Here is a 24,336-nt window from a genome sequence, read left to right on the forward strand (position 1 = left end):
ATGGAAAATTCAATTTTTACTCAAAAACCTGACCTTTTTGAAAAAATCTTATGATGGGAATGGATTCAGCAGACAAAAATACATAAAAATGATCAATTAGACTGACGAGACATCGACATTTAATCATCTCTGAGTCATACTTTAGCATAAAATAGATTTAATTTTGAAAAAAATCATTGAAAATTCAATTTTTACTCAAAAAGCTGACCTTTTTGAAAAAATCTAATGATAGGAATGGATTCAGCAGACAAAATTACATGAAATATGATCAATTAGATTACCGAGACATACTTATTTAACGTTCTGCAAAGCATTTTTGATTTTTATTATTGATATCCCAGCATAATATGACTTGCATGCAAGTTGGAAAAACTTGAATGAGAACCAACTGAAAATATAATTTAAAAATGGCTATAAATATGCGTAGAAACAATCAAATTTTAAAAACCAGGGGTGTTTCAGAAAGGGGAAAACGTGAACTATAAGATACATGTATTGGTTTAGTTGTTTATTCAATAGTTCTTTTGTAAAATAGTCGACAAAGTAGCTAATTTTGACCTAAACTAGCATTTCAAACGGGTGTATCTCAAAATTGGGACCAATTGAAGCAATTCTGGACCCAGATTCGGATTCAGCAGGCAAAATTCTACTAGGAACACATATACTCGTCTCAGAGACAAGAAACATTTGATTTTTTGTTGAACTGTGATAATTTACAAACTGGAATATCAATCAATTTCAAGCTAAATTTTCTACATTAGAGCAATTTTCTGAGATTTCGGTTATTCGATTTTTGAAACTTTATTGGTGCCTTCGGTAAGCCCAAAAAAGCCATTTTACATTATTAGTTTGTCCATATAATTTCCCATACAAATTTAGCAGCTGTCCATACAAAAATGATATGTGTAAAATCAAAAATCTGTATCTTTTGATCGAGATTTGGTGTCTTCGGGAAAGTTGCAGGTATGGAAAAAGAATACACTGAATTGAAATGATACACAGTAAAAAAAATTGTGGTGATTTTTTAATTTCACTTTTTGTCACAAAAACTAGACTTGCAAAAAAAAACCCAATTTTTATTTTTTTTTTATTTTATGATATGCCAAATGCCAATTTTTCAGAAATTTTCAAAATGGGCAAACAAATTTTGACCGAGTTATGAATTTTTGAATTAATACTGTTTTTTACGTAAAAAAATCGAACTATTGGTTGCAAAAATATTTCAACTTCATTTTTCGATGTAAAATCGAATTTGCAATCAAAAAGTACTCAAGTGAAATTTTGATAGAGAGCACCGTTTTCAAGTTATTGCCATTTTCGGTATTTTTTGAAAATAGTCGCAGTAATTCATTTTTTTTTAAACGTAGTTCTCATGTTTGCCCACTTTGAAAAAAAATCTTTTCGAAAATCTGAGGAAATTCTCTATATTTTATTTTTTTGAACTTTGTTGATACGACCTTTAGTTAATGAGATATTGCCATGCAAAAGGTTTTAACGCAGGAAAATTGATGTTTTTTAAAGTCCCACCCAAACAACACACCATTTTCTAATGTCGATATCTCAGCAACTAATGGTCCGATTTTCAATGTTAAAATATGAAACATTCGTGAAATTTTCCGATCTTTTCGAAAACAATATTTTCATTTTTTTTAATCAAGACTAACATTTCAAAAGGGCCAAACATTCAATATTACGCCCTTTTGAAATGTTAGTCTTGATTAAAAAAAATTGTTTTCGAAAAGATCGGAAATTTTTTTCCATGTAGTCCTTATACAAATTATACAATATAAAAATTTCCAAAATGATTTAAAATTTATGAACATTATTTGCGTTAGCATTCAATGTAACATAATTGGGAAATTATCATGAGAATTTATTTTTCGCATTTTTGTAAAATCTAGAATTTAAAAAAATTAGCATGCTTCAGTTATGATTTGGATTTTCAGATATTATTATTCCTGACGTATGTCTGTTGTGTAAAAAACTTTTTAATTTTTTTTAAGAAATGATAAAGTCTGGAGTTTTTTTTAAAGATCCTTTCAACCAAATTTTTAGTTTTTGCTTTCTGGGTGTTTCTGGAACCGTATTCACTGTATTCAAATAGCATTTTATTAGATATTTGAACACAAAATTAAAACCGGTATGTTTCAAAAACAAAATACTAGAAGATTTTGATCCTTCTTCGTCAGTGTTTTTTGCTACTTTTAATGTTGAGAACAAAAATAATACAGTACAGGCTCGATTATCGCTTAAGTATAATTCCTAAACTACGCTAAAGCAATAGAATGTTTAAATCCAAGATGGCGGCCAAAATGGTGGTGATGAAACATTGAAAAATGAAGCTTTTTTTTTAATTTCAAGGACTCGACTATCCTAAGTTTCTTTTCATTTTCTTATGCTTCAAACATAAAATCCTAGTTCTGCTACCAATTTTAGTCGAATTTGAATGGTTGATTGCCTGTAAAATTAAAAAAAATCATTTTTTTCAATATTTCATCATCGCCATTTTGGATTTAAAAATTCTCAATCACTTTAGGGTAGTTTAAGGGAAAAAAAATCGTGGTTCGATTATCCTGTCTGGACAGAAGTAATTTTGTTTTCATTTTCGTCTGCAAAAATTAAACAAGGAATAGACGGCCCGCTAATGCTTCAGAAAAACTAAGTTATTAATATTAATTAATTAATAGGTTTTTTTTTGTGTTTATTTTCAGAAAACATCAGAAAATAAAATATGACTAAAATATAGTATTTGGATCCTCTACCAATTCACACGAAATCGGGAAAAGTTGGCCCGACCCCTCTTCGATTTGCGTGAAACTTTTTCCTAAGGGGTAACTTTTGTCCCTGATCACGAATCCGAGGTCCGTTTTTTGATATCTCGTGACGGAGGGGCGGTACGACCCCTTTCATTTTTGAGCATGCGAAAAAAGAGGTGTTTTTAATTTGTAGCCTGAAACGGTGATGAGGTAGTAATTTGATAATTTTATGTATAATTAGACGCCCGATTTTATGGCGTACTCAGAATTCCGAAAAAAACGTATTTTTCATAGAAAAAAAAAACTAAAAATGTTTTTAAAACTCTGCCATTTTTCGTTACCTAACTGTAAAATTTTTTGAAACATGTTATTTTATGGGAAATTTAATGTACTTTTCGAATCAACATTGACTCAGAAGGGTCATTTTTTCATTCAGAATAAATTTTTTTCATTTTGAAATTTCGTGTTTTTTCTCACTTTTCAAAACTTTTTTTCGTAGAAATCGCGTTAACTCGTGATGTTTACAAGCAAACCCCTTATGTTTATACATCAAAATTTTTGTACACTCTAGAAAATATCCCTGCAAAGTTAGAAAAAAACACGAAATTTTAAGATTAAAAATTTTGTTCTTAATGAAAAAACTATGGTTAAAGTAGATTCGAAAAGTATATTAAATTTCCCTCAAAATGACATGTTCCAAAACTTTTCACAGTCGAGTAACGGAAAATGGGAGAATTTTTAAAACTTTTTTAGTGTTTTTTTTTGATGAAAAATACATTTTTTTCGGAATTATGAGTACGCCATCAAATCTGGCGTCTAATTTCACATAAAAGACCAAATTTCAGGCTGCAAATCTCATGTTCAAAAATGAAAGGGGTTGTACCACCCCTCTGTCACGAGATATCAAAAAACGGACCTCAGATTCGTAATCAGGGACAAAAGTTACCCCTTAGGACAAAGTATCTCGCAAATCGAAGAGGGGTCGGGGCAACTGCTGTGTGAGTTGGCGGAGAATTACCACTTTCTTTCTAAAAAACACTATCATTTGAAAATCATTTAAAAACGCTTTAAATATTACTTAATTTTAAGACATTTAATATTTATAAATAAACTTTTTTATTCCAATTTTAGTTTTCTTCTGACTCCAAATTCGACGGATTCGTTCAAGTCACTCCACCCAACGGTCACCACCACATGACTCAGTGCATTGCAATGACCATACGCTTCACCCTCACAGATGTCGAATGCAGCGGCGACTTGTTTCATATACATTCACATCCATTCGCACACAATCAGTTTTGGTGTTGCACGAGTCGGCACATGTCGCTCTGAGCTAAAGCAGTGCTCGTGCAATTTACTGCGACACGCGCGCGCGCTTTATTATATTTGCACTCATACACAGCTGTTCACAGCGTCAGAATGACCCATCAATTTTATGAATGGAGTGAAGTTTGTCAATGGTTTTCCTTTTATCAGCCCATCGGAAGATTTAAGACAAATATCAAATATTGGCAAAGTTTGTAACGTTAATGTTGTGCTAAAGTTTGACCATTTGAGAAAATTTCAAATTTTTACCTTTTTGATTAATTGTTAATTCCCAGTCACTCTAAACCAGTATTCCACATCAACAATCAAACCTCGCGGCTGTTTATCGGCGCGCGGCATAGGTATATTCGCAATATTCACCGCGTTTTGCTCGACGCTCTGGCGTTTCACACAGTCAGTGTTGGTTCGCGGCTCGTCGCGATAGGTCGCGTTTTCGGACGTTCGCTCGCGATTTTCGACTTGTATACTGTGTGTGAGAGCGGGTTTTTGTGCTGTTGTTGTTGTTTTACTGTGGTTGTTAGTACTAATTTTGGCAGTTGCGCCGTCGCGACGGTGTCCCGCCACCACCCCCTTTTCTCGCGTCAAGTGTCCCCTGGTTGGCAGTCAGTGGCGGTGTGTTTTTATTTTGGAACGATGAATTGTCAAAATTTGTTTGAAGTAAATTGTTGGGTTTTTGATTCGAGGGGTGTTTAAACACAAGAGATGCCGATTCGCGGCAATGAAGTGACCCTGGTCGTTGATGATGATCTTTGGACTCTCATCGTGTGTGTCGGGGAAGGTTGTGATTAAAGTTACGCAAGGTTCTTTGTTAATACATGAAATCAGCAAAACCGCAACTGTTAAATCTAAACTTATTTTTGGATTGTTTTACCACTCTGTGATACCCAATTGCTATCTTATCTCAATGAATAGACTCTAAATCGAGTGTCGTGTGCCACGCTCGATTACAGCCAGATGTATGCACGACACATGGTTGCATGATTGGTGGTGATATTTGTCACTAGTTTGCGGCTCTTTTTGCGATAGTGTGGATTCCTAATTTGTGTATTTACTTGAGCGCTGTAACAGTCTAATTAGGTGATTGACCCCGACGATCCGTAATTAGAATAAAGCGGTCAGCGAATAGTCGATTCAAGGTCGCTCTTGACACGAAAACGAAATGTAAGAAATCGTATTATGAAAAATTACTTAATGTTACTAATCACTCAAAGCTTTGGAGTAATATTAAGGTTGTATTTGGCGTAGGGAAGAAAAACAACAAAATCTGCTTGGTTAATAATTCATGGTGTCGATTTCTGGAAAAGTCAGGGAAAACCTGGAATTGTCAGGGAATTTTATTTGACCTGGAAAAGTCAGGGAAAGTCAGGGAATTTTATGCTGGGTCAGGGAATTTCGATGATCTTAAAAATATTACTACAAAATTTCATTTCTTTTTAAAAATTCACCCTTGATGATGTATTTGAATGTCTTCCAGGCCAAACTTTGCAACATTGATAATATTTAATTTTTAAATTGGTCAGTCCGGAAGGAACGCAGAACTCCCTATAAAAAATGCTTAAGAAAAGGGTCACGATGAAAAGCGCGTAGCTTGTTTGCAATGTTTAGATTTAAAAATCAAATAATTTGGATTTCTGTTCAACTGAAAAATACAAATTACTAGCGCACACAGGGTGGGACAATATGAGGCAGTTGCCCCACCATCCTCAGATATTTGTTCTAAAATTGGTTGTTTGAAAATCATACATTTTGTCAGAAAAATTGAATGTTTAAAAAAATCCAAAGTTAAAAAATTAGAACATTTGAAAATTTAAAAAAAAATCTAAAATTCTAAAGCATAAAGATTCTAAATTTTAAAAATTTTGAAGTTCTGATATTTTGGAATTGTTGATTTCTTAATTTTTTGAATTCTTATTCTAAAATTCTAACAAAAATTGTAAGGTTAGAAAATTTTCCAAAATTTCACTTGAGTATTCGTTATCTAAATTCTTATTTTTCTCAAAATTAAACTGGACTATGATTTAAAAATGATCCAAAGTAGTCTAAATTTGTGTAATCTTAAATGTAAGCAAACTAGTGATGGTTAAATGGAATTAAAAATTAAAGAATTAAATTCAAGAGTTAAAGAAATAAAACAAAAAAACTTATGGAAAAACAGGGTTTTTACGGACTACACTCAACTTATTTTTAAACATACTGACTCTGAATATTTTATTTCTTTAAAGTTTTGAGGAATGTTTTTTATCCTTATTATTATTTTTTTATACTGGATACATTCAATTTTAAACTTTTCCTGAAGATACAGACATTTTGATGTAACAAAAATTATTATTGGGCATGTTCCAGTGGGTGTACTGTGCTTCTTTCCCAAATATGAGCTTGATTGGATATAACAAAAGCTTCTCCGCCTTTGAATTTTAGATGGGATTCAACCAGAAGAATTTCTTTTTAAATTTGAACTTCTTCAAGAAAAATAAAAAATCAAAACATTCAAAAATGACAGCTCCAACTTTCAAAATTGAATTATTCAGAAATTAGGAAAAAAATAAAAAAAATGGTACCAAAAAACAAAAAAAAAATAATATTAAAAAAAGAAATTATAAGATCCGAAATTTTTAAATTAAAAATTAAAAATATCTGAAAACAAAAATCAAAGATATCAATATTCAAAAAAATTAAAATTAAATAAGAACAATCAAGAGAAAAAAAAATATTATTTTTAAATTCCTAAATTGTTAAATTCTTAAATTCTTAAATTCTTAAATTCTTAAATTCTTAAATTCTTAAATTCTTAAATTCTTAAATTCTTAAATTCTTAAATTCTTAAATTCTTAAATTCTTAAATTCTTAAATTCTTAAATTCTTAAATTCTTAAATTCTTAAATTCTTAAATTCTTAAATTCTTAAATTCTTAAATTCTTAAATTCTTAAATTCTTAAATTCTTAAATTCTTAAATTCTTAAATTCCTAAATTCTTAAATTCTTAAATTCTTAAATTCTTAAATTCTTAAATTCTTAAATTCTTAAATTCTTAAATTCTTAAATTCTTAAATTCTTAAATTCTTAAATTCTTAAATTCTTAAATTCTTAAATTCTTAAATTCTTAAATTCTTAAATTCTTAAATTCTTAAATTCTTAAATTCTTAAATTCTTAAATTCTTAAATTCTTAAATTCTTAAATTCTTAAATTCTTAAATTCTTAAATTCTTAAATTCTTAAATTCTTAAATTCTTAAATTCTTAAATTCTTAAATTCTTAAATTCTTAAATTCTTAAATTCTTAAATTCTTAAATTCTTAAATTCTTAAATTCTTAAATTCTTAAATTCTTAAATTCTTAAATTCTTAAATTCTTAAATTCTTAAATTCTTAAATTCTTAAATTCTTAAATTCTTAAATTCTTAAATTCTTAAATTCTTAAATTCTTAAATTCTTAAATTCTTAAATTCTTAAATTCTTAAATTCTTAAATTCTTAAATTCTTAAATTCTTAAATTTTTAAATTCTTAAATTCTTAAATTCTTAAATTCTTAAATTCTTAAATTCTTAAATTCTTAAATTCTTAAATTCTTAAATTCTTAAATTCTTAAATTCTTCTAAAATTTTAAGAAGAAGATGTAGGAAAATTTGCTTCGATTTTTCTAAGCTACGCTTTGGTAAGATCATCGAGTATGAACTGTATCTTAAATTTGAAACCTCAAAATCGAGAATTTATAACAATTTTTTTAAATTTTATTATTTTTATATTAAGATTTCATTGAGTTTTTAGGTCTAAGTTTCAAAACGTTGTAATTTTTTGATTTTTTTTTGTTTGCCAAAATGTTTGTTTTGGCTTTTTCCTCTAATTACCTAATCCTAGCAAAAATACCCAAACAACATTCAAGGGGTTACAAGGAGGAGTTCCCTTGGACAGATCGAGCATAAATTTGGAATCTATTCCAAAACACCCAAATATCTAAGTTTGATAAATAATGACTTTCTGAAAAGCTCGAGCAGGTTGTATTTTGTTTTTATTTTTATAAAATGTATTGATCGTGTGAATGATCGTCTATAGGTTCTGGTCAAGGTAGAAACCATTTTTTTTATTTTACAGCAAAAATTTTTTTTTAATTTTTTAAGAAGATGTTTTCCAGAAAACCGTTTACTTTAAATACAATCCTTGTTGAAAAAGACCTAGATCTTTTTTAAAACCGTAAAAATTTACTTTAAAAAATTTCATTTTATTGTACATTTTCTTAGTTTTTCAGTTTTGTTTTAATCTTTCTTAAGGTTCTACAAAATTACATATTTTTTTAAGTTTTTGTCTCCAAAACCTTTAGTTTTTTTTTATAAAAACACAATCAAAAATGGCATCGGCCTAATTCGTTTGAAAATTCCGCAAAAGGCAACAATTTTAAAATTAAACATGACTTCTTACTTTAATTCAAATTTTCAATTGTTTTTTTGAAAACTTTTAACTTTAAATTTTCTTTAGGAAATGAAGTGAAACTAACTAATCGCAATTTGAAATTTGCAACAATTGAAATTAAGCTATTGTGTTTCATATGTTTATAGGACCCATTAAAAAAAAAAAACAAAGAAACTCTAGATTTTATGGTTGCTCATTTTGGATGTTCGATTAGAAAAAAAATGATTGGCAAAATAAAAAAAAAGTTTTCAAGTTTTTGCAGAATTCATGGTTAAAAAAATCAAAATAAAAAAGTCGTTGATTTTTTTCAATATCTTAAATTTGCAATATTCAAAAAGGAAAATGCATGAAACCATAAAAACGCTCCAAACAATATGTTAGTAAAAAAAAGAAAATAAAAAAATTGGTGGTCTGGAGAGGTCAGGGAAAAGTCAGGGAATTTTATTTTGGGATTAGGATCGACACCATGTAATAATGGGACAAGAACAAACAACGATGCTGAAGTCTGCGAAGTATTCAACAACTTCTTTTCCAATATTGGTAGTCAACTTGCAGCGAACATACCACGGAACTTGAATTCTAATCCAATAAACAACTTAAGTCGAATTGATCACACAATTGTACTGTGGCCATCGAATGAAAATGAAGTTATTACTTTAATAAAATCTCTCAAGAACAAAAAAAGTTGCGGGCCTGATAATTTTCCTGTGAATATTCTTAAGAGAAATTGTGGTATTTTTGCTCAAATTCTCTCACAATGTTTTAATTTGATGTTGGTCACTGGAGAATATCCAGAATGTTTGAAAATTGCCAAAGTTATACCGGTTTTTAAAGCTGGTGATCCTGACGACTGTAATAACTATCGTCCAATTTCAACATTATCAGTTTTTAATAAAATATTTGAAAAACTTCTTGTCAATAGGTTAGTTAAATACTTGTCAAAAAGAAAAATATTGTATAAATTTCAGTACGGATTTAGGCAGGGATCAAGCACACAAACAGCGATACTTGAATTGGTTGATGATATAATTAAAGAAGTTGACTCTAAAAAATCTGTAGGCGCATTATTTTTGGATCTCAAGAAAGCGTTCGATACGTTAGATCACAGCATTCTTTTAAAAAAACTTGAAATGTATGGCATCCGAGGCCTTGCCAATGATTTAATTAAAAGTTATTTGTCAAATCGTAAGCAATTTGTTGCAATAAATGACGCCCGCAGTTCTAATCAAACAATTGGAGTTGGTGTGCCTCAAGGCAGCAACATTGGCCCTTTGCTATTTCTTCTTTATATTAATGACTTAGGGAAACTACAGTTATGCGGTACTCCTAGGTTATTTGCCGACGATACAGCTCTATTTTATCCAAATAAAAATATTAACACAATAATTGAATCAATTGAGGCTGATCTGGGAGTACTCAAAAATTTCTTTGATGCTAATCTTTTGTCGTTAAACCTTAGTAAAACCAAGTACATGATATTTCATTCAATTCGTAAAGTCATAACAGAACACGAACATCCAAGACTAGGGAATCAAGAAATTGAAAAAGTTAATTGCTTTAAATATTTGGGAATACACTTAGACCCGACACTTTCCTGGGCATACCAAATTAATCACGTTGAAAAGAAATTGGCCCCTTTATGTGGCATGCTTTGGCGAGTGCGAAATTTTGTTCCTCGGCATGTTCTATTAAAATTTTATTTTGCGTATTTTCATTCCCAACTGAATTACCTTGTGTCAACATGGGGCTATGCCTCCAGTACTTCATTAAAGAAAATTCGTACACTCCAAAATCGCTGTCTCAAAACAATTTTTTACAAACCATTACTGTACCCAACTTTACAACTGTATTCCGAATTATCTCATACAATACTTCCCTTGAATTACCTAAGGGATTATCAAACATTAGTATTTGTGCACAATCTTCTAAATAATCCTGTAATGCACCATAACATAACCTTACCAAGTGCACCACATTTTCATTCAACTAGACAAAATGACCACCTGCGACGTGAGCAAGCTTCAACCAACCTTGGTCCATTGATTTGAAACAAACCACTAGCACCTCCATTTTCAAAATCAGATTAAAACAGCATTTAAAACATAAGTTACACGAACTGTTCCAATAGAATACACTTAACACCGATTACATAAAATAGGTTATATTTCTCTTTATTAGTCGAGCTATTTTCATTTATTTTAGTTTTGTGGATCCCTTAAAAGGAAATCTTTTTTCCACTGGGATTTCACCTTAGTATTAGCAGTAGTTATTCTTCATTGCCCACCAATATTAGCATTTCTTTGTAAAACAATGTTCTCAGCATAAATTTAGTTTGCTTTCGTCCTTTACATTAACATTTGTTAGCTGAGCATTTAAGGAGACCACTACCAGGGGGCTCAATTATGAGCTTTTTGGTGTGGGGGTGTGATGGAGGGTCCTTAAAAAAAAAAAAAAAAAAGGTCGATCGATGTAACAGTTACAAAGAAGATCAACGATAACTAGAGAATCTGACTTGAAACTTGGAACACTATGTGAAGTGATTCTAAAATATCGTACATGCAGCAGAACACGTTCCATTTCTTGGTGCGCTCGAATGCGATAAATTTGAGTGGTTAGTAAACAAAACTCAATATCAACAAACGCGTGCACCCATGTGCTGTGGAAGAGTGGATGTAAAATTTCTCGAAAGTGCTGATTTTTTTGCTTTTCAAATTGTTTTTTTTTCAATTACATTCAAAAGTTACATTTGAAAAGATAATACGATCAATAGTTTTCAAAGAAAACAGATCGTCACTCAAAATGCTCTGTATTTATTTCAATTTTAGAAATAAGAAGATGAATCAATTCCTGGTTTCGTTAATTGTGTTCATTAATTTAAAAACCACGTGCTTCGTGGTTCTAAAATCATGGACAAAATTCAAGATTTCGGGAATTGACTTTTTTTCCGTGCACTTCTTGAAGGCCTTGAAGGATTTTTTGATCTAAACCAAATGTGTCTCAAGAGTTATATAAATTTGTAAAGCTATTCCGCCAATCATTGACTTCCAGGCTGATCATTATTAATTCATGACGATTTTCTTAACTTTACAAGAAAGAGATAATCGTTTCCAAACAGTATCAAAACGTATAAATCAAATATAGTATTCTAAACTAGTTGTAGAAGGAATGTCGTGAAAATATTGTAAACGAAGTTAAATTGATATACCGTAAACCGGGTTGACTTTGATAGGATTTCAATTTGTTTTTGAAATATTTTCCAACAGGTAAGGTATTTCTCAAGATTATTATTTTTAAAACATGAACTGGGGTAGGCCACACAAAATCCAAGCACTATTTTGGAAAAAAAGTTTTTTCAATAGTGTTTAAAAAAATAGTTACGTTAAAAATTCTTAGTTTAAATTCCGGGGTGACTTTGATAGTCATAGTTTTTCTTATTAAAATCACATTTAAAGTGTTCAAACTTTATTTGTACGTTAAATGTACAATCACTTAAGTAGCTGATGAAGTTTTTAAGAAAAAAAAATCAATTTTAATAATTAGTTAACTAAGTTTATAAGCTTTTTATCAAAATACTAATCAATTTAACATAAAATTGTTTAAAAGTAGGAATTTTGCCTGAAATTTGTTAAAACTAGTTTTGTTTATAAAATTATCGATTTATATTGCATTTTAAACTGAATACAAAGCATGAATCAAAAGTTTTCACATTTTACATGAAATTTGTCCAACTGAAATTGCCTATAAATTTGGAGATTTTTTTTAATTGTGTTTCAAGGACACATGATTTTTATTATTTACAAACTTATGTAACATTCTCCTAGTGGAAAATTGTCCAAAGAACCCGAAAATGCATTCCGTTTTCCGATTCAAAATCATGTTCATTGAGAAAATCATGGCACTTTGAGAAGTTTTAAATAATGACTTCCATTAACATATTCTTAATTATAGTTAACTAACATTTTAAACATTTTAAAATTTTATGCAAAGTTCTTCTTGAGGTACTTTGAACACTTCTCTACCACGGTCAGTATGATTCTGAACCATTCCGTACGTATTTTAATTGTACTCTTCATTTTGCGGAAAAATCGCAAACCTATCAAAGTCTCCCCGGCTATCAAAGTCACCCCGTTTTACGGTAGTCTGTTAGATTTGATGACAATGATAAAAGTCGTCACCTTAATAAAACGGTCAAAAATTAAAAATTATAGTGAGTAGTTGTCTACAAAGCAAAACATTTGTAAAATTTTCTGAAAAAAGTGTTCATAGTTTTAAAAATAAATGACTCGATAATTCAAAGCTAATTTAATATCAAGGTTACTACCATCCACTGAACTACACTGAAAATATATTATGTGTTCATTTACGAGCAATGTGATTAACACAGTAAAAAATTGTAAATTTGGAAAGTGTAATTTTGGAAGATTGAATAATACCTCTTTCATGATGTAATTTTACCTCAATTAAGACTGAAAAAGTGGCATTACACAAAAAGTAGTAAAATAACACATTTTCAGAGTAAAAACTACACATTTTTCTGATTTCTGATTTTATCTCAATTAAGACTAAAATGAGACATTACATCAGAAAAATTGTAAAATTCCACATTTTCAGAGGTTCCCAGATGTAATATTACCATGATTTTTTTTAACTGTGTGGGCCCACCTTCAAATTTGACTTTTGAACTTAAGAATAAAAAAACTCATAAAAAACGTGTTTTTCAGTTTATTTTTTTTTTTTTTCAGAAAGCCCGTAAAATTTGCCTTTGATCACTTTTTGATACGATGCAACGGCTTCGAGATACAGCATTGTTTTAAAATTACGCTATCGAGAAATTAAAAGTGAGAGTGTGTGCGTGCAACATGGAGTTAAACTTTTCAAAGTGCCATGGTAATCTTCACAGCAACTTCACAGAAAGTTTAACTCCATGTTGCACACACTCTCACTTTTAATTTCTCGATACATTTTTTTAAAACACTTACGTCCTTCTCGAATGTCAATATCGAGTATAACTGGCTCCGTATACAAAAAATTGGCTTATATAAGTGTAGCTTCTACAAATTTTCATTGGAATAGGAGAGGGTCGAGAAAAAGTTCCTTAAAAATCATGTTTTTGGCTGGAATTGCTCGACTGTATTGCATAAAATTAAATACATTTTGACGGCCCAGTAAAAGTTACATTTTTTTGGTTATAATAAAATTGTAATATTCAAATTGTAACCGTTGTTACAGGTTTCCTTTACTTATAAATAAATAAATACGAACGTTCACGATCTTTGAGGTTATGGTTAGTAGGGAAAAGGGAAATAAATGAAATTATAAATCAGCTAGTAGGGATTTGGTACAAAACGATTGAAAAACACAATTTGTTAACACACTGATACAACACAACAACAAGGTGGGACCAATATCAACAAGAATAACAAACTACAGAATCCAACTCCGGTGGGTGGAAAATGGAACGACTCCAGAGGGTGGTGTGACCTCCCTCTGTGACGTCATGCCGTGTCACTGGCATCGGAGGCTTAAAGGAACCTTGGAAGGCCACCATCGGTCTATTCCAAACCAGGCAAGTGTGCGATCAACAAGTTGAAAGTAGAGCTTAAAATAAGTAGTGAGTGCGAAGGTGGAGAATTGTGCGCGAAGCACCCTACGTCGTTCAGGTACGTCTAAAACCCTGCAGTACGGCTCTGCAGATGAACGATTGCCAGCGGCTAAAGTTCAAATTAGTCGGCTGGTCCACTCACTACTCCCCGTCCACAGGACCTTTTGTGTTGCCGTTTAACGGCCATTTTGTCGGTCAGCAGGAAGCTGGTCCGACACCCCGATCGCACACTCTCGGCCTAGCAGCAGTAAGAGCGGAGGAGCCAGCTGCTACGTCTAACCCGTCAAGGATCGTCGTTTCGCTCTGGCCAGGGTGGCCATCATCACCAAGGAGCACGCTCGGACCGGAACTGGTCCTAATTCCCAAGGAGCGTTATTCCCCTCTCGGGTTGGCCGGATTGGGCAGGTCCCAGGTCGCCCGATTGCGCCAAGGAGGGAAGGCCTGAGATTCCAGCCGTGCTCTACACCACCACCACCGTCGACACTGTTCCGGAGAACCGGTGTCCACCAGAACGCGAGCGCTCGCCGGCCGAAAGGATTCGGCCAAGAAGTCGTCGTCGTCATCAAGGTAGCAGCGGTACGTACCGGCAGCGTCTAACCCCCCCCCCCCCCTTTTCCTACACACACATACACTTACAATAAAACACTTTAAAACTGATTTAGAATTTATTAAATTATTGAACCCGACCTACAAAGAAAAGTGAACGTTTAAGTCCTTGTCCGCGATCTCCTCTGTTGACCACCGTAGCGCAGCCGACCCTAAGATAAACCCTTAAGTGTCTCATGCCCTTAACCTGAGCTAGTCTTTGGCCTAGTTTTACCAATAGTTACAAAATATTAAAATTTTGGTATCACTGAGCAAAGACGTAAACCTCAGGAGAAATATATTTTCAAGAATTCCTGAATATTTTGCCATTTCTTTTTTTTTGTGAGATAAGACTGGCACAAATATTTTTGAAAGTTCCCCATAACATAAACTTTGTAAAATATTTGCAGATTTAAAGTGTAACAATCAATTTGAATTCCAAAATACGTTTTCGTTTGCGCCTCCCCTCAACAGCCGCAGCGCTATAGTGGCGGACGATAAATGCAAATGAGTGACTTTGAATCCTTATTAACTGAAAGTGAGTGATTTGAAATCCACTCAAAGTGCCGCGTACAGATCTCATTTAATTTTCTTGTTCGTATGACCACAGCATCCAGCGAGTTGGGAGTAAGATTTGCTATTTTCCCAACGCTTTTGTCTATTAAAAGAGCCCAGCGTAAGCTGCTTGAGCTAGAATGAGTAGAAGATATAGCTTTGCACACGAGGGACAGGGGAGACGATGCATCTCGCTGGTGTTCGTAGCATACGATTAATACTATAATCGGACGATTTGATTATCGGCTCGGTTATGGGACAATTGGGAAGGTCGTGTCATTTCTGTGCGATTCGTTGGTGACTTCAGAAGTTCAAACCGTTCTTTAAACCCACGCGAGTTAGTGCACAGTTGAAATTAGTAGCGCCCAGGAGACAAATCGAGTGGTTAAACGTGAGTTAGAAACAATTTACATTGTATAACAACTAGTTTAGAAGAAATTCTCCCAAAATCAGGTCAACAAATTGATCTTCGATCAAGCCCGCGATTTGGCGCGACGTTTGGTCAGATTAGATTCCCGATCTGCACGTTTAGACGCACGTGATCATCCCGCTGAACCTGAGCAAGCTTCGCGACCCGTGCTGGTCGTGGCGTTCCTGGAGGTGCCTCGGACGCACCGGAAGTAGCTGTAAATAAGGTCAGACCCAAAATTGTTAGAATTAAGAGCTCAAGACAAGTTAGAGTTGACGTCAACCCCCAAGCTGTCCAGAAACAGAATTAGGCCAACCGACAGCAATAAACGCTATGTTCTGATGGAGTAATTGGCGGGTTGTATTGACGTGGCTTGGCTGACTTGGTTGTCCCTTGTTTTTTTTAAATAAGCACGCCCAGTGGTTCCGACATCTTTTAGGTCCCGCTCATTCTTTGGTTTTTGCATTAAATTTGGTGTTGTGGTCAGACGTTTCCGGAAGTTAAAGTGTACGATCTGTTTGTTTTCTATAAACCCGCCCAGAGAGTCTCGCCGGGGATTCAATCTTGCTCCAACAGCCTCCACAATTGTTGGAGTGGCGTCGCACTTAGTGCAGAAGCTGTTGGGTGTTTCGGAGGGAGCAAAAGGAATCGTTACATTTTGGCGCCCAACGTGGGGCCCGACAATAGAAAACAATAGTTATTCTTGAAATTGAATTGCCACTTAAGTTGGACTAATTCGGAAATAGTAGTACATTTGGTATTCGGATTACAACTTTGGTGAACCTTTCTTAAGTTATCATTTATCAACCATACAACTTGATATCATCTTCACTTATCACTTTATTTATCATTATTTAGAACTTTAGTCAAATAGTAAACTCAGTCAATCCATATCCCAACTTCAGTTCCATTCGGGCGTGTTGCAGTTTGAATTTATTTCGGTCGTGATTAGTTATTATTTTATCATTACAAAAAGCAGTTGCAAAAGGACGATTCGTAACTTAACTATGGATACGGTTTACATAAGTGACCCTAGCGGCCTCAAAGATGAGGAAATGGAATATGAATTCTGCCTTCGGGCCACACCTGTTCGAGGGGGAGTTCAAGAGCGTCAGCGGAGTTTGGGTGTGTTGCTGCGCCAACCCGAAGACCCGGACAGAGTGCAGTTCTCAGCATACTCTCTCGCTGAAGATTTAATCAACATTCCAAGGCAGCTGAAGGAAATCGAACGCAGTCTGGAAGCAGGACTCGGTGATGATGGCTATTCGAGGCTGGTGCATTACCACAAGAGACTTCGGCGTTACGTACCGGAAACGGATGAATTATTCCAGCAGCGAAAGATATTGTTGGACGGCATAGAACGACTCTCAAGGAAATATTACCAAATCGATCTGGCACATGTCGGCCGCCAAGTTCCCCTCAGTCGAGTCAATACGCTACAATCAAACTGGGCCCCTGTGAACCCGGTACAGTCTGGTCAGGATTTAGTTGATATGACGGTTGATTCTGGGGAAGGAGCTGTTGGAGGCATTCTGGAAGATCGCCCGGCTCGTGCGGCCAACGCTCCACCCGTGAACACTGCAATGGTTCAAGAGACGCTTCAGCCACGGTACACGGGGACCAAACCGAAAGCTTCTCGCGATCTGTTAGCTGCTCCAGTCCCTGCCCCTCGGCAAGGGGGTCAGTCGAGTTACAATCAGTGGTTGTACGGATTTTCACCAGCTGACGCGGGCCCAAATGAGTCCATCAGACCGTTGGGGTCGAACGCACCGGGATGGAGGCAACCAGCAACAACGGACAGGAATAACTCGACCCTTACACTACCGGAGGATCAACCGCGCAGGACACAGCCTCAAAGCAACTACGTGCGAGGCTTGTTTGGACACACGTCCGGGAGTGTTCCTCCACCTACGCACCAACCGCAATCTCAGGTGAATATGGGTCGCTCCGCAGCTACATCTTCGCCCACTCCGACCCTCCGCAATGAACCTATCGAGGAAACCGATTTGAATGAGTACATTCACGTGTCGGATGTGAAAGATTACCTTCGCGCTTGCCTTGAACAGCTGATGAAGCAGGAACTTAACGGAGAACCAGTCCCAACTGAAGCTGTTGATAACATAGCCGAACAAGTTGCAAATGTCAACCTTCGGAATGATTCGGAGATGCTTCAGATCTCTCAGGGTCTTGGACGGGGACCTGCTAATCACGTTCCGGATTCTTTTCGTCGAACATTTCCAAAGCAACCAGGACCTCAGGTGTTAGGAGCTGAAAAAGGATGGGAGGATCAAAGTGAGTTTCGACCGGAACCGTTAAATCGAGGACAGGATTTTCAGTTTCGTGCAGCACGTGCGGATACCAGACCGCCGGAAGTGGACCATTCGCACAACCATCAAGAGGAGAGGCGCGTCGGTTGGACACCCTTCGGAACTGGTCAATCGATTTGGAATCGATATGAACCCAGATCGGCCGCAAGTTTACCGATTCGTGCTCGGGACAATTCTCGAAGCGCTCCGCGACCATCGGCGAATGATCAGGTACATTCACGGCGAAATCATCATTCCGCTTGGGCAAATGACCAGCCAGAATACCCTCGATGTTTACCCCATCAACAATGCAATATCATCGAGAAGTGGCCGAAGTTTTCGGGAGATTCGAACCCGATTCCGGTGTCTGATTATTTGCGTCAAATATACATGCTGTCTGAGTCGTACGCCATATCGAAACAAGACCTACGGATGCACGCGCACATCCTGTTCAAGGACTCAGCGTACACGTGGTACACGACGTACCATGATCGCTTCGATTGTTGGAATACTTTGGAGCACTACTTGAGACTGAGATATGACAACCCCAATCAGGACAGCATTATAAAGTTCGAATTGCACAACCGTAAGCAGCGTCCGAATGAGAAGTTTAGCGCGTTCTTGACTGACCTGGAATTTTTGGCTCAACGATTGACATACCGCGTGCCGGAGAAAGAAATCTTCGAGCTGGCGAAGGCGAATATGAAGTTGAGTTATCAACGCCGTCTCGTCTTGGTCACAATTGAGTCACTGGATCACCTGTCTAATCTATGCTCTAGAATGGACGCGCTGGAGGCCAGTCTCAACAAATCGACCGTACATCAGATTGACTTGGAGGAAGGTTGTCTGGAGGACGAGCACGACCCTGAGCTCGTGTACGCACTTCAGGGACGTCAGGGAAAGTTTGTCCGATCGAAGAAGGAGAACCAGCCAGGATCGGCGGAGCAGCGCATGGAATCCGTGATGTGTTGGAATTGTCGTGGAACAGGTCACATGTGGCGGGAATGTGATAAAAGGAAAGCAGTCTTTTGTCACATTTGTGGTTATGATGGGACAACCGCTGCGCGTTGCCCAAGTCGTCACCAACTTCGAGCTGCGGAAGAGGATGAAGATCAAAAAAACGAATAGAAGAGGAACGCTTCGGGAATCGAGCTTCCTCATGCCACCCCGCGCAGATTCCGACATCAACATACTCTTATTTTGATCGAATTCATCAGATCGAAACCACTGTGCATCGCTGCCCACACATCAAGGTACGGGTTCTTTCAGAAGAAGTAGAAGGTCTTGCCGATACGGGTGCCAGCTTATCGATAATTAGTGCTGTTGACCTGATTAACAAACTCGGTTTGCTGATTCATCCTGCGAATTTGCGCATCTCAACTGCTGATGGAACATCGTACAGCTGTCTCGGCTACGTAAACCTGCCGATCTCCTTTAAAGACACCACTCACGTGTTGAAAACTATCGTTGTTCCGGAAGTGAAGAAGGATCTGATCCTGGGCATCGATTTTTTGAACAAATTTGGATTTCAATTGCTGGCACCAAACACCGGAGATCCTGTAACGGAAGGTTGTGTTAATAGTCTTGATTTTGCTTTGGTAGAGGATTACTTTGGCGATGAGGAGGAGAAAATTTGCTTTCAACTCCAACCTACATCCGAACAAATCGAAGTCTCGGAGGAGAAGATAGAAATCGACGAAAGTTTGGAGATTCCCACGGTTGAAATTCCGGAAAACATTTTGATTCAGCCCAGCGACATTGAAACGGAGCACCAGCTAACGGACGAGGAACGGACTAAATTGTTCGAGGCTGTGCTTCAGCTTCCAGCGACTAAGGATGGGTCGTTAGGAAGGACCCACGTACTAAAACATGCTATAGAACTATTTCCGGATACCAAACCGAGGAGGATGGCGTCTTATCGGTGGTCCCCTGTGGTCGAGGAGGTCATTGATGCTGAGGTGGATCGGATGATGCGGTTAGGGGTCATCGAAGAGTGCCCCGGGGTCGTCGACTTTTTGAACCCACTTCTCCCGATCAAAAAGGCAAACGGAAAGTGGAGGATCTGCCTCGACAGTCGCAGATTGAACCAATGCACTCGCAAAGATGACTTTCCGTTCCCCAATATGATGGGAATTCTTCAACGAATTCAAAAATCAAAGTACTTCTCCGTCATTGACTTATCCGAATCCTACTACCAGGTCCCGCTGGAGCCGGAAGCCAAAGATAAGACCGCGTTCAGAACGAATAAAGGTCTGTTCCGCTTTGTGGTGATGCCGTTCGGTCTAATTAATGCACCTGCGACGATGACCAGGTTGATGGTGAAAGTATTGGGTCACGATCTCGAGCCGAGAGTTTACGTCTATTTAGATGACATCATCATTTTGTCTAACTCGTTCGAAGAACATCTGGAGCTGATTCGGGAAGTAGCCAGAAGATTGCAGCGTTCCGGTTTGACCATCAATGTGGCGAAAAGTCATTTTTGCCGTACGAAGATTCGATACCTTGGCTATGTCTTATCAGAGGACGGCTTGTCGATGGACGTGAGTAAAATTCAGCCGATTTTGGATTATCCTACTCCGAAAACGGTAAAAGATATCCGCCGGCTCTTGGGATTGGCTGGATTTTACCAGAAATTTATAAGAAATTACTCAGAAATAACCACGCCCATCACCAACTTGCTGAAGAAAGATCGTAATAAGTTCACGTGGAGTGAGGAAGCTGAGATCGCGCTAGGAAAACTCAAAAGTGCACTCGTTAGTGCTCCGATTCTCGCCAATCCCGACTTCCGGCTGCCATTCATCATCGAGACCGATAGTTCGGATTTGGCAATCGGTGCGGTTTTGGTGCAACTACAGGGCGATGAACGTAAGACGATCGCGTACTTTTCAAAAAAGCTCTCCAGTACGCAGCGTCGGTACAGCGCCACCGAGCGGGAGTGCCTGGCGGTACTCCTGGGTATTGAGCATTTCAAACACTTTGTTGAGGGATCGCAGTTTGTAGTTCAAACCGACGCGATGAGTTTGACATTCCTCCAAAGCATGTCTATCGAATCTAAATCTCCCCGCATCGCCAGGTGGGCACTTAAATTGGCAAAGTACGACATCTTACTCCAATACAAAAAGGGGTCGGAGAATATTCCAGCAGATGCTCTTTCGAGATCCATTTACACCATTGACAGCAAACTCTCGGATCCGTATGTCGTTCAACTGAAAGAAAGGATTGAACAAGAACCAGAACGTTACTCAGACTTCACAGTGCGGGACGGAAAGGTGTACAAATACGTAACGAACGCGACGGAAATGGAAGATCCAGCTTTCAGATGGAAGTATGTCGTACCCATGATCGAACGAAAACCGGTCATTAAGGAGATTCACGAAGAGGCACATCTGGGATTTGTCAAAGTCCTGGCCAAGGTACGAGAGCGATTTTACTGGCCGAGGATGGCCTCCGACATCAAACGCTTTTGTTCCAGTTGCGAGGTGTGTAAAGAATCCAAAATCCCGAATAGTAACGTACGACCTGTCTGTGGTCAACCGAAGGCCTGTACTCGTCCCTGGGAGATGATATCCATGGACTTTCTTGGTCCTTATCCGAGGTCCAAGAAAGGAAATGTCTGGCTACTTGTGGTGTGTGATTATTTTTCCAAATTCGTTATGGTTCAATGTTTACGCGCTGCCACTGCAAGTTCGGTTTGCCAATTCGTCGAAAATATCATCTTCAGCGTGTTCGGGGCGCCGTCAGTGTGCATCACGGATAACGCCAAAGTTTTCCATGCGGATCTCTTTCAAAAATTACTTCAAAAATACGAAGTGACCCACTGGAATCTTGCCGTATATCATCCCGCCCCAAACCCGACGGAACGGGTAAACCGGGTAATCGTGACGGCGATACGATGCTGTCTAAACCGCCAGATGGACCACCGGAAATGGGATGAATCAGTTCACCAAATTGCCAAAGCAATTCGTGCAAGTGTCCACGACAGTACGGGTTTCACACCGTTCTTCATCAATTTTGGACGGACGATGGTCAGTTCGGGTGCCGAATATGAAATGTTACGTGAATCGGAAGATCAGGGGCCAGTACAACGTTCGGAAGAGATGAAACAGCTGTTCGCCCTGGTACAGAAGAACCTGCTGAAGGCCTATCAACGATATTCAACCCCGTACAATCTGCGCGCCAATCAAAAGCACACGTTCAAGAAAGGAGAAGAAGTTTTTAAAAAGAACGTTCATCTGTCTGATAAAGATCGTAGTTTTGTAGGAAAATTTGGCAACAAGTTCCGGCGGGTGAGAATTCGAGATAAACTTGGAACGAACTGTTATGTCTTGGAAGAACTGAATGGTACCAGAATTCCCGGAAGTTACCACGGTTCGTTCCTAAAACGGGTTTAAATACTACAGCTATGTAGAGTGTAATTTCCGGATTATACTCTAACTAATTGGTGAAACTCCAACAAAAACATCTTCTGATAAAGAACGAACTCCGGGCGTTTGAGACGTCACATTGTTGTTTCCTCACGTCATGGGTGGATCTATTCATCCCTTCACAAGAACGAAGACATGTAGAGTGATTAATTCGCTCGGAAAAATCAAAAATCAATCAAAATTTCCGGTTTGAGATGTCACTAGTTGTGTTTCCTCACCATAACATTCACGGTTAAGTTAGAATCGATCCTTAAAATGCATTTTTTGAAATAGCCAGCTAAGACGAGAGGTTGCCCATCAGAGGTAAACAAAACACTTATCACTTCAGTTTCGAAAAATTTACAATAGTTTCCTTTTCCTTCATATCAATTTTTCAGTACATAGCTTACCAAACCTTTTTTCTTTGTTTAATTTAGAGTTCATCCATCAATTTTGGCCATAAAAATTAAAATATAGCTCAAATCATGCAGACAACGAAAACTAAATTCCCATTTTGTATCTTTTTCCTTTAGTTTTTGACAGTTCTTACGACGGCAGCCTTTCTGACGTTTAGTAGGGTTGTGCTTGTGCCTCAGAGATGCGATGTTTTTTTTTATTGCTGCATGGGCTAGAATTTGGCGTGAAAGATTGTATGCAAGTTTAGATTACTGAATGCGAATTTATTAGTTTTAGTTTGAGATAAATTTATTCAGTTGTTACTGAAGTTAATTGGTTTAGAAGAAATAAATCTTTTCAGATTACTATCTGAAGTCACTTGGACATTAAGCTAAGAAAAAAATAAAATAATTCAGACTTTTCTGAAGTTATTCGGTAATTCAGGTTAAGTTAGATTTGTAGGTGTGGTTGAATTTATTATGAGTTGGACTGAAGTGAAAGTTTGGAAAACAAATGGAATGAGTTATGAATTGCGCAGTTTTCTTTTAAGATATTTCTCAAAAATAAAATTGAATTTAATCTGTTATGTAAAGAAAAAAATAAGTATTTGGTTAACAATTAAATCAACCAATGTACTGAACTCGTTTTCAACATTAAAAACATTTTAAAATACAGCCTTTAGTTTGAGGTCTGCTATTCCAGCACTATAAAACATAATAATGATCAAGTAAAAGTGTGTTCCTAGCGTATAAAAATTTTGAAATTTTAAAATTTCAAAATTTTTATAATTTTGCATAGGCGAAATGTAACAATCAATTTGAATTCCAAAATACGTTTTCGTTTGCGCCTCCCCTCAACAGCCGCAGCGCTATAGTGGCGGACGATAAATGCAAATGAGTGACTTTGAATCCTTATTAACTGAAAGTGAGTGATTTGAAATCCACTCAAAGTGCCGCGTACAGATCTCATTTAATTTTCTTGTTCGTATGACCACAGCATCCAGCGAGTTGGGAGTAAGATTTGCTATTTTCCCAACGCTTTTGTCTATTAAAAGAGCCCAGCGTAAGCTGCTTGAGCTAGAATGAGTAGAAGATATAGCTTTGCACACGAGGGACAGGGGAGACGATGCATCTCGCTGGTGTTCGTAGCATACGATTAATACTATAATCGGACGATTTGATTATCGGCTCGGTTATGGGACAATTGGGAAGGTCGTGTCATTTCTGTGCGATTCGTTGGTGACTTCAGAAGTTCAAACCGTTCTTTAAACCCACGCGAGTTAGTGCACAGTTGAAATTAGTAGCGCCCAGGAGACAAATCGAGTGGTTAAACGTGAGTTAGAAACAATTTACATTGTATAACAACTAGTTTAGAAGAAATTCTCCCAAAATCAGGTCAACAAATTGATCTTCGATCAAGCCCGCGATTTGGCGCGACGTTTGGTCAGATTAGTGCTCAGGTAAGAATCAATTGTGCCAGAAATGTAGCTAGAACTAACTCCGTGGTCGTTGAACAGCGTCTTTCCCACTGTTCAACGTGGGTCTTGATCTGGGGCCGAAAGCCAGCCTCGAATTCGTGACACGTGGTCGTTGTGCG

The 24,336-nt window shown here is 36.7% G+C and overlaps 1 protein-coding gene across 4 annotated transcripts in view; it reads left to right on the forward strand.

The window, feature by feature from the left end:
- Positions 1-4,479: 4,479 nt before the first annotated feature.
- LOC120413926 (ATP-binding cassette sub-family C member 4-like) overlaps positions 4,480-24,336 on the forward strand; it is a 50,067-nt gene continuing 30,210 nt past the window's right edge. The window contains exon 1 of one of the 4 annotated variants that reach the window (XM_039574911.2): positions 4,480-4,598. The gene's annotated coding sequence lies outside the window, so the exon portion shown is untranslated. Of the gene's footprint in view, positions 4,695-24,336 lie in introns of all 4 variants that reach the window. The other 3 variants (XM_039574912.2, XM_039574914.2, XM_039574913.2) reach the window with 3 other exon arrangements.

Source organism: Culex pipiens, chromosome 3, assembly GCF_016801865.2.
Source record: "Culex pipiens pallens isolate TS chromosome 3, TS_CPP_V2, whole genome shotgun sequence".
In the NCBI taxonomy this organism is placed as follows: domain Eukaryota; kingdom Metazoa; phylum Arthropoda; class Insecta; order Diptera; family Culicidae; genus Culex; species Culex pipiens.